Genomic DNA, 16,641 nt, shown 5'->3' on the forward strand with positions numbered 1-16,641 from the left:
AGGAAGGGGAACCCTGTAGTGCAGGAGCAGGGAGGAAGCAGTTCCTGGGTGCATTGATAAGGGAGTATAAAAGGTGGGCACCATATTAGTTCAGTGCAGAGAAGTCTGAGCAGAAGTGACAGGGATCAGGGTCTCTGCATGAGCTCTGCTCCGGAGGCGGACCTAGTAACACAGGCCCAAGCCTGGAAGAGGGAGAAGGAAGGAAGAGGAGCGGAGAAGGCTCCAGGAACGAGGAACGAAGGGATCCCAGGGTTGCGGACGGGCGAGTCGCCACCGCACGCCCGAATCCACCTGCGTAGAGGGGTCAGGCCAAAGGGGGAGACCGGTCCCTGAAACTAGAGGAGGCAGGAAACGACCCTCAGCTAGAAACCGGAGGCTGTGACATTTTATGTGGTGCAGCCCCTCGCTACAACCGCTAGGAAGGCACCACATACGGTCAGGGAAACTGGTGCCAAGTTTACCAAGAGGAGGCCCGAGGCAGCCGGACAGAAGCGTTGGTAAGAAATGCCAGACAAAGGACACACAAAGGGGGTCCTGTGAAGCGCTCCAAAGTTATCTGGGAGTTGTCTGAGCCCCTCACCTGGTGAGCACAGTACGACGTGGGCAGCCGTTACCTGCAGACGTGGTCTGGATAATAAGAACTGTGAGTAAAGGCCCTGGACTGCATCACTGACTCCGTGTCGTTACTGCTGCTGCCCTGCACCATCACCCCCATCCTCCGCATACACTGCCCTGAGGCTATACTCTCTGCTGCACCCACAACACCAGTCTCAGCGGTCTGCCCTGCAGCTTCGGTTCACTCTGACCGCAATCCACGGGTGGCGTAGTCGGACATTTAAACATCAAAACCACATAAATAGTTCCGCCACTGGTTTGACCACCCTGAGCCACGGAACCGGGTTGCCGCCACGAAGACTACAACCACCAGCATCCACCAAAAAGGGTCCGGCTCCGGGTGTCCCAAGGCCCAGGGGGTGCGTCAGAACATTTTCATCACCTTTCACAATCACCAATGGGACAAGTCAGGGATGTCCTCTGTCCCCTCTCTTATACATCCTAGTGACGGAGCACCTGCTCTCATCAATTCGCCATAACCCCAATATTAGGTGGATTGAGGTGGGAGGCACCGAGTACAAGTGCTCTCTATTTGCTGATGATGTCCTAGTATATATCACTCAATCACATATATCCATCCATGCTGTTATGGCTGAAATAGATCACTTTGTTACATGTTCAAATTTTAAAATCAATGCAGCGAAGTCTGAGGCCCTTGATGTCTCCCTCCCCAAATTCATATAGGATTCCATCCAGTCCAACTTTCCCTTTGCCTGGCCCTCACAGGCTATCAAATACTTAGGAATTCCTATTCATAGAGACTAGAGATGAGCGTTGTTCTACTCGAACTGTTCGCCAATCTCAAATTCGAGCTGTTTTGGCGGTGTTCGAGCCGGTCGGCGAACACGAACAATTTGAGAAAAATTCGGCTGTTCGAGGTTATGTTCGATAACTGTTCGTGCACCAAAATCATAACTGGATTTTTTCTCAGTAATGATGAAAATTAATGTTAATATACAGTTTGAGTGTACAGCGGGGCGGGGGGAGGGGCAGGGGATGGATCTCTGCAGGAACAATGAAGATCTCCATTTTTTTTTCTCTTTCCCGCATTTGCAGTGGGGAGGTGCAATCTGTCAGCCTATCAGCAGCGCACACACGGAGCGAAGTGCTTTTTTTCACACAAGCAAGGGCATGTGTGATTGGCAGTGTATGTCACATGTCCTTGCCCTATAAGACCAAGCCATTTTCCCCGTCGCCACCATTTTCTCACTGCTGCAGCTGCGTGTTAGACGGCACCGCTGTTGCTGTGTGCGCTATACCTTGTTAATTTCAAGCCAATTTTCGCACAAATATACAGATAGCTTGGGAGTAGGGAATAGTTGTGATTGCAGTCCTTTTAAGGACTAGGTTACAGCATTTCCTACGACTTTTATTAGGCAGGTCTGTGCTCTTAAATAGATAGATTGTGGGAGTAAAGACTAATTGTAATTGGAGTCCTTTTCAGGACTAGGTTACATCAGTTCCTATCAGTTTTTGCCAGGCAGGTCTGTGCCAGTGCTGTGCAAGTTTTTTTCACAGCATTTGGCTGAATCTAGCAAAGCTAATCCTTTTTGGCCTATTGCAGAGTGTGTTAGTCAGTGGAGTAGGCTATCTGTGTTGCAAGATATACCACCTGTGTATAGAATACCAATTTTTTTACTGCACCTAGTGAAGTAAAATCTTTTGGGCATAGCATCATTCTATTAGTCCATCTATACTGACCTCCATCAGGTTGCAAACTGAATATAATTATTTTCTGCATCTAGCTCTGAAAAAATATTTGGGCTTCTAGCAGTGTGTGGGACTTGGTCTATTAGTCCATCTATACTGACCTCCATCAGGTTGCAAATTAAAAATAATTTTTTTCTTCATTTAGCTCTGAAAAAATATTTGGGCTTCTAGCAGTGTGTGGGACTTGTTCTATTAGTCCTTCTATACTGACCTCCAGCAGGTTGCAAATTGAATATAATTTTTTTCTGCATCTAGCTCTGAAAAAATATTTGGGCTTCTAGCGGTGTGTGGGACTTGGTCTATTAGTCCATCTATACTGACCTCCATCAGGTTGCAAATTAAAAATATTTTTTTTCTGCATCTAGCTCTGAAAAAATATTTGGGCTTCTAGCAGTGTGTGGGACTTGGTCTATTAGTCCATCTATACTGACCTCCATCAGGTTGCAAATTAAAAATAATTTTTTTCTTCATTTATCTCTGAAAAAATATTTGGGCTTCTAGCAGCGTGTGGGACTTGTTCTATTAGTCCATCTATACTGACCTCCATCAGGTTGCAAATTAAAAATAATTTTTTTCTGCATCTAGCAAATATTTGGGCTTCTAGCAGTGTGTGGGACTTGGTCTATTAGTCCATCTATACTGACCTCCATCAGGTTGCAAATTAAAAATAATTTTTTTCTGCATCTAGCTCTGAAAAAATATTTGGGCTTCTAGCAGTGTGTGGGACTTGGTCTATTAGTCCATTTATACTGACCTCCATCAGGTTGCAAATTGAATAAAAAAAATTTCTGCATCTAGCTCTGAAAAAATATTTGGGCTTCTAGCGGTGTGTGGGACTTGGTCTATTAGTCCATCTATACTGACCTCCATCAGGTTGCAAATTTAAAATAATTTTTTTCTGCATCTAGCTCTGAAAAAATATTTGGGCTTCTAGCAGTGTGTGGGACTTGGTCTATTAGTCCATCTATACTGACCTCCATCAGGTTGCAAATTAAAAAGAATTTTTTTCTTCATTTAGCTCTGAAAAAATATTTGGGCTTCTAGCAGTGTGTGGGACTTGTTCTATTAGTCCTTCTATACTGACGTCCAGCAGGTTGCAAATTGAATATAATTTTTTTCTGCATCTAGCTCTGAAAAAATATTTGGGCTTCTAGCGGTGTGTGGGACTTGGTCTATTAGTCCATCTATACTGACCTCCATGAGGTTGCAAATTAAAAATAATTTTTTTCTGCATCTAGCTCTGAAAAAATATTTGGGCTTCTAGCGGTGTGTGGGACTTGGTCTATTAGTCCATCTATACTGACCTCCATCAGGTTGCAAATTAAAAATAATTTTTTTCTGCATCTAACCCAGCCAATAGTTTTGGCCTAATACCACAGTTTGGCCACTCAGCTCTGCTCGGTTACCATCCATTGTTTTTTGTGCAAACAACTCCAGAGTTGTGAATTAGTTAACCACCAAAATGAGTGGAAAAAGGCCTGCTGCTGGTGGAAAGGGGAATAGGCGTGTTGGGAAGGGGAAAAAAGGTTGTGTCCGTGGGGTAGGTGCAGAAGAAAGACCATCTTCCAGCCAAACTAAAATGTCTACTTCTTTTAGCGGACAATGTGATAAGATCCCTTTCTTACGGCCACGCCAATCGCTACAAATTCCAGATGAGGCACAAAAACAGCAGGTGCTTCAACGGATATCAAGTGCTCCTTTAAGTGGGCTCTCCTCCACATCAACTTCAACATCACAAATACTCCAGTCCTCAAAGGTGTCACCCAAATCGCACTTGCTTCCTCACAGCTCCCAAATCTCCAGCTGCCCGTCTGAGTATGAGGTAGAACAGATGGTTGAGTCTGCAGAGCTGTTTACTCATACTATAGCCTGGGAATCAGAGGTCAACTCCAGCGCTTCTGTGAATCCAGACGAGGAAATGATCTGCACTGATGCCCAGAATCTTTATGAGTCGGATCCAGGACCAGACGCAGAAGGTTCTGACCATAATGTAGACCCTCATTCCCAAACTGTAACTCCTGTTGGTGGAGACAATGAGGAAGACGATGATAAGACTCAAATACCTGATTGGAGCGACAACTTTAGTTTTTTGTCAGGGCAGGAACAGGTTGGCTCTGAGGACGACGGGTGTGATAATGCACAGGGTGATGATGATGAGGTCGGAGATCCCACTTACTGTCAACCCACAGTCAGCCAAGAGATGAGGTCAGCAGAGGAGGTGGAGGAAGATGCTAGTGACGACGAGGTCAGGTTGCGCCTTCCTGGACAGAGACGTAGTACTGGAAGCACGTCAACAACTGCATCCTCAAACACAACTCTGCCTCTCACCACAAGTCGTGGTGGCTCTTCAGGTCGCATGGGTGCTAAGCCTTGCATAGCCTGGGCATTTTTTCAGATCGATAAAGATGACCCAACTCGTGTTATCTGTAACATTTGTCAGCAAAAGCTAAGTAGAGGCCAAAAAATACATAGTTTGAGTACTTCATGCATGAACCGGCACATGGACATGAAGCATAAGTTGCAGTGGGAAGCTCAGTGTGCTACAATGCGGTCTAGCCGGCCGGGCCAACCACCGTCTGCCATATCTTGTGCATCCGCGGCCTCTTCATCCTCTGTGACTGGGGGGACAGCAGTCACACCTGTTTTGGGGCGCAGACCTGCCACCTCTTTACCCGCAACAGCCAGCGTGATTGGCAGGTCATCATTTTCTTTGGAGGTGGTAACACCAGCTGGTCTTGAGCGCTGTCCGACATCGATAGCACCACCTTTGGATCAAGGCAACCTAACATGTCCGCCTGCATCTTCCTCACAGACCGGCAGTTTGCCGGGGACACCCTTATCAACCCCGTCTAAGCACAATAGCCAGCCCTCGGTCCCTCAGATGTGGACAAGTAAAAGACCATTTCCTCCTAGCCATGAGAAAGCTAAGAGGTTGAATTTCACCATCTCCAAGCTCTTGGCTACAGAAATGCTGCCTTTCCGCCTGGTGGACACAGAGGATTTTCGAGACCTTATGTCCGTCGCAGTGCCCCAGTACCAGATGCCCAGTCGGCACTACTTCTCAAAGAAAGGTGTGCCTGCGCTCCACCAGCATGTAGCACACAACATCACCGCTTCTTTGAGAAACTCTGTGTGTGACAGGGTGCATTTCACCACAGACACTTGGACGAGTAGGCATGGACAGGGGCGTTACATGTCGCTGACTGGGCACTGGGTAACTATGGTGACAGCAGGACAAGGGGCTGCTGTCCAAGTCTTGCCGTCCCCACGAGTTGTGCGTCAATCCTCTTTATGTCATTTTTCCTCCACTGCTTCTGCCTCCTCAACCTCCTCTCGGTCTTCCACCTGCACCCAAAGCCTGTCTGGTCATGCCACAAGCTTTCTAACTGCGCAGAAGGGATCCTGCACACCTCCTTACTATGCTGGCAGTAGGGCTCAACGTCATCAGGCGGTTTTTACATTGAAATGTCTGGGAAATGTGAGTCACACAGCTGAGGAGTTGTGGTCAGCTCTGGAGAACCAATTTCATGAATGGTTGTCTCCACTGGACCTGAAACCAGAGAAGGCCGTGTGCGACAATGCTGCAAACCTGGGTGCGGCCCTTCACCGGGGCAATGTCACACACGTGCCTTGTATGGCTCACGTGTTGAACCTGGTTGTCCAGCAATTTTTAGCCCACTATCCCAGACTAGATGGCCTTCTGCAGAGGGCACGGTCGCTGTGTGCTCACTTCCGCCATTCGCATCCCGCAGCTCAGCGACTTACATCTCTACAGAAGTCGTTGGGCCTGCCACTTCACCGGCTAAAATGCGATGTGCCTACCCGGTGGAATTCAACTCTGCACATGTTGCAGCGACTGTGGCAGCACCGACAAGCCCTGGTGCAATACGTTCTGACGTATAGCCTGGGCCAACGAGATTCAGAGGTGGGGCAAATCACGCTGGAGGAGTGGTCTCAGATCAGGGACCTATGCACCCTTCTGCACAGTTTTGAAATGGCGACGAAGATGTTTAGTGCTGACGATGCCATTATCAGCATGACTATTCCGGTGATTTACATGCTGGAGCACATGTTAAACAGAATTCGGAGTCAGGTGGTGGCACAAGAGGAGGTGGAGGAAGTAGAGGAGGAGGAGTTGTATGCGGAAGGGCTAACATCTGCAAGGTCCAGACGGTCGGCAGCACCAGGGCGGCAGGCATGTGAGGGTGGGGGAGATGATTTTACCAGGGCGCATGGTAGCAGCCAAACTAGTGAGGAAGGTGCAGGAGCCCAGGAAGAAGTGGAGGACGAACTGATGGAAGACTCATCAGATGAGGGAGACCTTGATCACATTTCTGTTGTGCGAGGTTGGGGGGAGAGGACAGAGGAAGGAAGCATGATTGTTACCTCGCCACCAACACAACAGGGACTTGGTGCTCCTGGATGCGCAACACACATGAGTGCCTTCTTGCTGCACTACCTGCAACATGACCCTCGAATTGTGAGAATTAGAAATAATCCTGACTACTGGGTTGCCACACTGTTAGATCCCCGGTACAAAAGTAAATTTGCAGAAATTATTCCTGCCATAGAAAGGGATGCACGCATGCAGGAGTATCAGCAGAGACTGTTGCAGAATCTTACATGTGCTTTTCCACAAAATACCAGTGGTGCACGTAGTGAATCTCACAGTTCCAACTTGCCAACCGTGGGACCGTCAAGTGTTCAGCACTCAAACCGTAACAGAACCACAGTATCTGCTGGTAACATCAATTTTGCGGAATCATTTCACCACTTTTTTAGCCCATCCTTTGCAAGGCCACAGGAGATAAGAAGTCTGACAAATAGTCAACGCCTAGATACGATGGTACAGGAGTATCTCCAAGTAAACATTGAAGCCACGACTGTGTCACTGGACCCTTGCTCTTTTTGGGCTTCCAATCTGGATAAATGGCCGGAGCTAGCCACTTACGCCTTGGAGATCTTGTCATGCCCCGCAGCCAGCGTTCTGTCTGAACGTGTGTTCAGCGCTGCTGGTGGTGTGCTGACAGATAAGCGCACGCGGCTCTCCACTGATAATGTAGACAGACTCACGTTCATAAAGATGAACAAATCATGGATCCGAAACGACTTTTCTACCCCTGTGTCATCCTGGGGAGAGTAAAAGCTTGATGATTGGTTAAAATCACCCTACCAACCGTTTTAAGCTTTCAAATTACTAATCATGTTTATCTGTATCTTGACTGGAAAATAATTTGGGCTTTGTAGCAGTGTGCAGCACTGATCCTATTAGGCCATCTATAATAAGCTTCACCAGATTTAAAATTAAAAATAATTTTTAGCTGCATCTAGCCCGGAAAATAATTTTGGGGCTCCGAGATGCGCAAGACACATAAGTGCCTTCTTGCTGCACTACCTGCAGCATGACCCTCATATTGTCAGAATTCGAAGTAATCATGACTACTGGGTTGCCACACTCTTAGATCCCCCAAACTTTTCGATCAACCTTTTCATTTTAATAAAGACCAAAAAAATGGTCATTTTTGAAATTATAAGCATTAGCAGGTTGTTAGAAACTGAAATCAAACAGTTTTCAACTCAAAACTTTATTCTAGGTGATGTTACATTTTCACATAGGACCCCTTGTTCGAAAGGAGCTTCTGAACTCTCTCGTCAATTGAATTTGTCAGGTTTTGGATGGTTTCTGCTTCAATTGTTTTGCATGAGGACAGAATACCCTCCCAGAGCTGTTGCTTAGATGTGAACTGCCTCCCGCCATCATAGACACTCCTTTTAATGATGCTCCAAAGGTTCTGAATGGGGTAGAGGTCAGGGGAGCATGGGGGTCACACCATAAGTTTGTCCCCTTTTATGCCCATATCAGCCAGAGATGCAGATGTTTTATGTGCAGCATGAGATGGTGCATTATCATGCAGAAAAATGATCTTGCTGTGAAATACACGGTTCTTCTTCTTGAACCATGGCAGGAAGTGCTGTTTGAGAAAATCCACATACATTATGGAGTTCATCTTTAGCGCCTTCAGGGATCCTAAAGGGGCCGACAATCTCTCTCCCCATGATTCCAGCCCAAAACATTACTCCACCTCCTCCTTGTTGGCGCTGTAGCCGTGTTTGCGTGGGGTGTCCATCAACCAGCCATCCTCCACTCCATTCATCTGGACCATCGAGCGCTGCACGGCACTCATCCGTGAACAAAACAGTTTTGAAATCAGTCTTCATGTAATGTTTGGCCCACTGGAGCCGTTTCTGCTTGTGTGAAGTGGATAGAGGAGGTCGACAGGATGGCGTATGCACAGCTGCAAACCTCTGAAGGACCCTGCATCTTGTTGTTCGGGGGACGTTGGAGGCACAAGCAGCTTCAAAAACTTGTCTGCTGCTATGACAAGGCTTTTTTGCCGCTGCTCTTTCAACCTGACGTAATTGCCTGTAGGAAAGAGTCCTCAATTAGCCCTTATCAGCACGCACACGTGTGTACTGTGAATCAGCTACATACTTCTTGATTGCCAAGACACTTCATCCTGATCATCGCACAATGTTGATTGTAGTCATGCCTTGACCTAAACACTCCACAATTTGTTGCTTCTCAGCAGCCGACACATCCTTTTTCTTTCCCATTTTGGCAGAAAATGTAGGCTGCTTAATAATGTGAGAGAGCCTTCTTAAGTAGTCTTGCCTTTCATTGGACACACCTGCCAAACTAATTAGCACAGGTGTCTGCAATTGCTTACAGTGATATAAAGAGCCCTGACACACATCACCATCAATGAGTTTAACTGACAAACAAACAAATTCTTCCCTTATCACTCCTAAACACTTTTTGCATAATAATTTGGAACGCGGTGTACATGTGCTTTTCCACAAAACACCAGTGGTTCACGTAGTGAATCTTACAGTTCTAACTTGCCAACCGTGGTCTGTATGGAATTGTTCAATAAAGGGCCCAAAATTAAGATAACATAGATGGGAGAGGTCTCTATGAATAGGAATTCCTAAGTATTTGATACCCTGTGAGGGCCAGGCAAAGGGAAAGTTGGACTGGATGGAATCCTATATGGATTTAGGGAGGGAGACATCGAGGGCCTCAGACTTCGCTGCATTGATTTTAAAATTTTACCATGTAACAAAGTGATCTATTTCAGCCATAACAGCAGGGATGGATATATGTGATTGAGTGATATATACTAGGACATCATCAGCAAATAGAGAGCACTTGTACTCGGTGCCTCCCACCTCAATCCACCTAATATTGGGGTTATGGCGAATTGATGAGAGCAGGTGCTCCGTCACTAGGATGTATAAGAGAGGGGACAGAGGACATCCCTGCCTTGTCCCATTGGTGATTGTGAAAGGTGATGAAAATGTTCTGACGCACCCCCTGGGCCTTGGGACACCCGGAGCCGGACCCTTTTTGGTGGATGCTGGTGGTTGTAGTCTTCGTGGTGGCGATCCGGTTCCGTGGCTCAGGGCGGTCAAACCAGTGGCGGAACTATTTATGTGGTTTTGATGTTTAAATGTCCGACTACGCCACCCGTGGATTGCGGTCAGAGTGAACCGCCGCTACAGGGCAGACCGCTAAGGCTGGTGTTGTGGGTGCAGCAGAGCGTAGCATAACTCCCCACGGGAGGAGTATAGCCTCAGGGCAGTGTATGCGGAGGATGGGGGTGATGGTGCAGGGCAGCAGCAGTAACGACACGGAGTCAGTGATGCAGTTCAGGGCCTTTACTCACAGTTCTTATTATCCAGACCACGTCTGCAGGTAACGGCTGCCCACGTCGTACTGTGCTCACCAGTTGAGGGGCTCAGACAACTCCCAGATAACTTTGGAGCGCTTCACAGGACCCCCTTTGTGTGTCCTTTGTCTGGCCTTTCTTACCAACACTTCTGTCCAGCTGCCTCGGGCCTCCTCTTGGTAAACTTGGCGCCAGTTTCCCTGACCCTATGTGGTGCCTTCCTAGCGGGTGGAGCAAGGGGCTGCGCCACATAAAATGTCAGAGCCTCCGGTTTCTAGCTGAGGGTCGTTTCCTGCCTCCACTAGTTCGGGGACCGGTCTCCCCCTTTGGCCTGACCCCTCCACGCAGGTGGATTCGGGCGTGCGGTGGCGACTCGCCCGTCCGCACCCCTGGGATCCCTTCATTCCTCGTTCCTGGAGCCTTCTCCGCTCTTCTTCTTTCCTTCTCCCTCTTGCAGGCCTGGGCCTCTGTTACTAGGCCCGCCTCCGGAGCAGAGCTCATGCAGAGCCCCTGCTCCCTGCCACTTCTGCTCAGACTTCTCTGCACTGAACTAAGATGGTGCCCACCTTTTATACTCCCTTCTCAATGCACCCAGGAACTGCTTCCTCCCTGCTCCTGCACTGCAGGGTTCCCCTTCCTCAGTGTTCCCTCCCCCCACTCCAGCCAGGGACAGGGACTGTCGTGCCCATCTCAGGGGCATATTGGTCGCCCTGCCCCACGGCAATGTGGTGTAATGCATGCAGGTGTCGGGTCCTGATCCACACTCCATCCTTATCTGAGAGTGAGATATCACACCTCTGGGTGAGGTGCAATACGTCTGTAGCAACCGAGCCCTCGGTGCTACAGTTCCATTTATCTTCAGCCTAGGTGACGTATTGTGATACAGGGCCGTGATTTTGGCTATAAAAGGGTCCCCTAGACCCCTACCCCAAGCTTTTTAAGAGAATCATATATGGCGTGCCAGGAGACTCTATGGAATGCTTTCTCAGCATCCAACGAGAGTATCTACTTACAAATTTTTAACTGCATCTAGCCCAGGAAATACTTTGTGCCTAGTAGCAGTGTCTGCTAGTCAGCGGATTATCCCGGCTGTTAAGCAAGCTACACCACCTGTAGTTTGGACACTTAATTTTTTCAAAGGAAATGCTTCGGGACCACGGGATACTTAGTGAAGAGCATCAGGAGGCACCCCAAGGCATAGGGGCTGGGACTGGCACTAGGATGCCTTGCGGTGGACAGCCGAGCTCTATCCTTATAAAAGCTTTTTAACTGCAGCAGCTTTAGTGGACGCTACTGGAGCTGGAATTACGCGGCTGCTGGCATGAGACTTGCCCTCCAATAGATCCTTGTAAATGGATTTAAAGTGTATTCATTCAAATTAGAGGGACAATTTAAATTAAAAAGCTTAGAGCTGCCTCCACCACAGGGGGGCTCTCTCGACCCACCAGCGGACAGGCACCAGTATTGGGAGAGGGGGGCTGGCCGTCAGGGTTCACCGCGGCTCTGGCACAAACCCGGCGACACGGAGGTGGCACGGTCAGGAGCGGACTGGCCGTCTCGGCTTCTCACTTTTTGGATTTTAGAAGGGCATGACATGCCTATATCTGTGTCTCCCCCTCCTTTTACTCCTCCACCTCTTTTCTTTTCGCATGACTATATGTACTTGTCACTTTTCCATGTGTTAGTTGTGTCTTCTGAGCAGTTTGTCAGCTTTTGGACACCTTTGAAGGTGTTTTCTATGTGTTTCTATGTGTTTTTGTTTGCCTGCCATTGGTTTTAACGGTGTTCGAAGGTGTTCGACGAACAGTTCGACGAACAGTTCGGCGAACACACGGGTGTTCGACGAACCGAACCGAACTCGAACACTACGGGGGTGGCTCAACACTAATAGAGACCTCTCCCATCTATGTTATCTTAATTTTGGGCCCTTTATTGAACAACTCCATACAGACCACGGTTGGCAAGTTAGAACTGTAAGATTCACTACGTGAACCACTGGTGTTTTGTGGAAAAGCACATGTACACTGTGTTCCAAATTATTATGCAAAAAGTGTTTAGGAGTGATAAGGGAAGAATTTGTTTGTTTGTCAGTTAAACTCATTGATGGTGATGTGTGTCAGGGCTCTTTATATCACTGTAAGCAATTGCAGACACCTGTGCTAATTAGTTTGGCAGGTGTGTCCAATGAAAGGCAAGACTACTTAAGAAGGCTGTCTCACATTATTAAGCAGCCTACATTTTCTGCCAAAATGGGAAAGAAAAAGGATGTGTCGGCTGCTGAGAAGCAACAAATTATGGAGTGTTTAGGTCAAGGCATGACTACAATCAACATTGTGCGATGATCAGGATGAAGTGTCTTGGCAATCAAGAAGTATGTAGCTGATTCACAGTACACACGTGTGCATGCTGATAAGGACAAATTGAGGACTCTTTCCTACAGGCAATTACGTCCGGTTAAAAGAGCAGCGGCAAAAAAGCCTTGTCATAGCAGCAGACAAGTTTTTGAAGCTGCTGGTGCCTCCAACGTCCCCCGAACAACAAGATGCAGGGTCCTTCAGAGGTTTGCAGCTGTGCATACGCCATCCTGTCGACCTCCTCTATCCACTTCACACAAGCAGAAACGGCTCCAGTGGGCCAAACATTACATGAAGACTGATTTCAAAACTGTTTTGTTCACGGATGAGTGCCGTGCAGCGCTCAATGGTCCAGATGGATGGAGTGGAGGATGGCTGGTTGATGGACACCCCACGCAAACACGGCTACAGCGCCAACAAGGATGAGGTGGAGTAATGTTTTAGGCTGGAATCGTGGGGAGAGAGATTGTCGGCCCCTTTAGGATCCCTGAAGGCGCTAAAGATGAACTCCATAATGTATGTGGATTTTCTCAAACAGCACTTCCTGCCATGGTTCAAGAAGAAGAACCGTGTATTTCACAGCAAGATCATTTTTTTGCATGATAATGCACCATCTCATGCTGCACATAAAACATCTGCATCTCTGGCTGATATGGGCATAAAAGGGGACAAACTTATGGTGTGACCCCCATGCTCCCCTGACCTCTACCCCATTCAGAACCTCTGGAGCATCATCAAAAGGAGTGTCTATGATGGCGGGAGTCAGTTCTCATCTAAGCAACAGCTCTGGGAGGGTATTCTGTCCTCATGCAAAACAATTGAAGCAGAAACCATCCAAAACCTGACAAATTCAATTGACGAGAGAGTTCAGAAGATCCTTTCGAACAAGGGGTCCTATGTGAAAATGTAACATCACCTAGAATAAAGTTTTGAGTTGAAAACTGTTCGATTTCAGTTTCTAATAACCTGCTAATGCTTATAATTTCAAAAATGACCATTTTTTTGGTCTTTATTAAAATGAAAAGGTTGATCGAAAAGTTTGGGGGATCTAAGAGTGTGGCAACCCAGTAGTCATGATTACTTCGAATTCTGACAATATGAGGGTCATGTTGCAGGTAGTGCAGCAAGAAGGCACTTATGTGTCTTGCGCATCTCGGAGACCCAAAATTATTTTCCAGGCTAGATGCAGCTAAAAATTATTATTAATTTTAAATCTGGTGGAGCTTAGTATAGATGGCCTAATAGGATCAGTGCTGCACACTGCTACAAAGCCCAAATTATTTTCCAGTCAAGATACAGATAAACATGATTAGTAATTTTAATCTGGTGGAGCTTATTATAGATGGCCTAATAGAATCAGTGCTGCACACTGCTACAAAGCCCAAATTATTTTCCAGCCAAGATACAGATAAACATGATTAGTAATTTGAAAGCTTAAAACGGTTGGTAGGGTGATATTAACCAATCATCAAGCTTTTACTCTCCCCAGGATGACACAGGGGTAGAAAAGTCGTTTCGGATCCATGATTTGTTCATCTTTATGAACGTGAGTCTGTCTACATTATCAGTGGAGAGCTGCGTGCGCTTATCTGTCAGCACACCACCAGCAGCGCTGAACACACGTTCAGACAGAACACTGGCTGCGGGGCATGACAAGATCTCCAAGGCGTAAGTGGCTAGCTCCGGCCATTTATCCAGATTGGAAGCCCAAAAAGAGCAAGGGTCCAGTGACACAGTCATGGCTTCAATGTTTACTTGGAGATACTCCTGTACCATCGTCTCTAGGCGTTGACTATGTGTCAGACTTCTTGTCTCCTGTGGCCTTGCAAAGGATGGGCTAAAAAAGTGGTGAAATGATTCTGCAAAATTGATGTTACCAGCAGATACTGTGATTCTGTTACGGTTTGAGTGCTGAACACTTGACGGTCCCATGGTTGGCAAGTTGGAACTGTGAGATTCACTACGTGCACCACTGGTGTTTTGTGGAAAAGCACATGTAAGATTCTGCAACAGTCTCTGCTGATACTCCTGCATGCGTGCATCCCTTTCTATGGCAGGAATAATTTCTGCAAATTTACTTTTGTACCGGGGATCTAACAGTGTGGCAACCCAGTAGTCAGGATTATTTCTAATTCTCACAATTCGAGGGTCATGTTGCAGGTAGTGCAGCAAGAAGGCACTCATGTGTGTTGCGCATCCAGGAGCACCAAGTCCCTGTTGTGTTGGTGGCGAGGTAACAATCATGCTTCCTTATTCTGTCCTCTCCCCCCAACCTCGCACAACAGAAATGTGATCAAGGTCTCCCTCATCTGATGAGTCTTCCATCAGTTCGTCCTCCACATCTTCCTGGGCTCCTGCACCTTCCTCACTAGTTTGGCTGCTACCATGCGCCCTGGTAAAACCATCTCCCCCACCCTCACATGCCTGCCGCCTTGGTGCTGCCGACCGTCTGGACCTTGCAGATGTTAGCCCTTCCGCATACAACTCCTCCTCCTCTACTTACTCCACCTTCTCTTGTGCCACCACCTGACTCCGAATTTTGTTTAACATGTGCTCCAGCATGTAAATCACCGGAATAGTCATGCTGATAATGGCATCGTCAGCACTAAACATCTTCGTCGCCATTTCAAAACTGTGCAGAAGGGTGCATAGGTCCCTGATCTGAGACCACTCCTCCAGCGTGATTTGCCCCACCTCTGAATCTCGTTGGCCCAGGCTATACGTCAGAACGTATTGCACCAGGGCTTGTCGGTGCTGCCACAGTCGCTGCAACATGTGCAGAGTTGAATTCCACCGGGTAGGCACATCGCATTTTAGCCGGTGAAGTGGCAGGCCCAACGACTTCTGTAGAGATGTAAGTCGCTGAGCTGCGGGATGCGAACGGCGGAAGTGAGCACACAGCGACCGTGCCCTCTGCAGAAGGCCATCTAGTCTGGGATAGTGGGCTAAAAATTGCTGGACAACCAGGTTCAACACGTGAGCCATACAAGGCACGTGTGTGACATTGCCCTGGCGAAGGGCCGCACCCAGGTTTGCAGCATTGTCGCACACGGCCTTCCCTGGTTTCAGGTCCAGTGGAGACAACCATTCATGAAATTGGTTCTCCAGAGCTGACCACAACTCCTCAGCTGTGTGACTCACATTTCCCAGACATTTCAAAGTAAAAACCACCTGATGACGTTGAGCCCTACAGCCAGCATAGTAAGGAGGTGTGCAGGATCCCTTCTGCGCAGTTAGAAAGCTTGTGGCATGACCAGACAGGCTTTGGGTGCAGGTGGAAGACCGAGAGGAGGTTGAGGAGGCAGAAGCAGTGGAGGAACTTTGACATAAAGAGGATTGACGCACAACTCGTGGGGACGGCAAGACTTGGACAGCAGCCCCTTGCCCTGCTGTCACCATAGTTACCCAGTGCCCAGTCAGCGACATGTAACGCCCCTGTCCATGCCTACTCGTCCAAGTGTCTGTGGTGAAATGCACCCTGTCACACACAGTGTTTCTCAAAGAAGCGGTGATGTTGTGTGCGACATGCTGGTGGAGCGCAGGCACACCTTTCTTTGAGAAGTAGTGCCGACTGGGCATCTGGTACTGGGGCACTGCGATGGACATAAGGTCTCAAAAATCCTCTGTGTCCACCAGGCGGAAAGGCAGCATTTCTGTAGCCAAGAGCTTGCAGATGGTGAAATTCAACCTCTTAGCTTTCTCATGGCTAGGAGGAAATGGTCTTTTTCTTGTCCATATCTGAGGGACCGAGGGCTGGCTATTGTGCTTAGACGGGGTTGATAAGGGTGTCCCCAGCAAACTGCCGGTCTGTGAGGAAGATGAAGGCAGACATGTTAGGTTGCCTTGATCCAAAGGTGGTGCTATCGATGTCGGACAGCGCTCAACACCAGCTGGTGTTACCACCTCCAAAGAAAATGATGACCTGCCAATCACGCTGGCTGTTGCGGGTTAAGTGGTGGCAGGTCTGCGCCCCAAAACAGGTGTGACTGCTGTCCCCCCAGTCACAGAGGATGAAGAGGCCGCGGATGCACAAGATATGGCAGACGGTGGTTGGCCCGGCCGGCTAGGGCGCATTATAGCACACTGAGCTTCCCACTGCAACTTATGCTTCATGTCCTTGTGCCGGTTCATGCATGAAGTACTCAAACTATGTATTTTTTGGCCTCTACTTAGCTTTTGCTGACAAATGTTACAGATAACACGAGTTGGGTCATCTTTATCGATCTGAAAAA

The sequence above is a fragment of the Phyllobates terribilis genome, unplaced genomic scaffold (genome assembly GCF_046119375.1).
Source record: "Phyllobates terribilis strain yellow unplaced genomic scaffold, ASM4611937v1 Scaffold_2__4_contigs__length_985480577, whole genome shotgun sequence".
Taxonomy (NCBI): Eukaryota; Metazoa; Chordata; class Amphibia; order Anura; family Dendrobatidae; genus Phyllobates; species Phyllobates terribilis.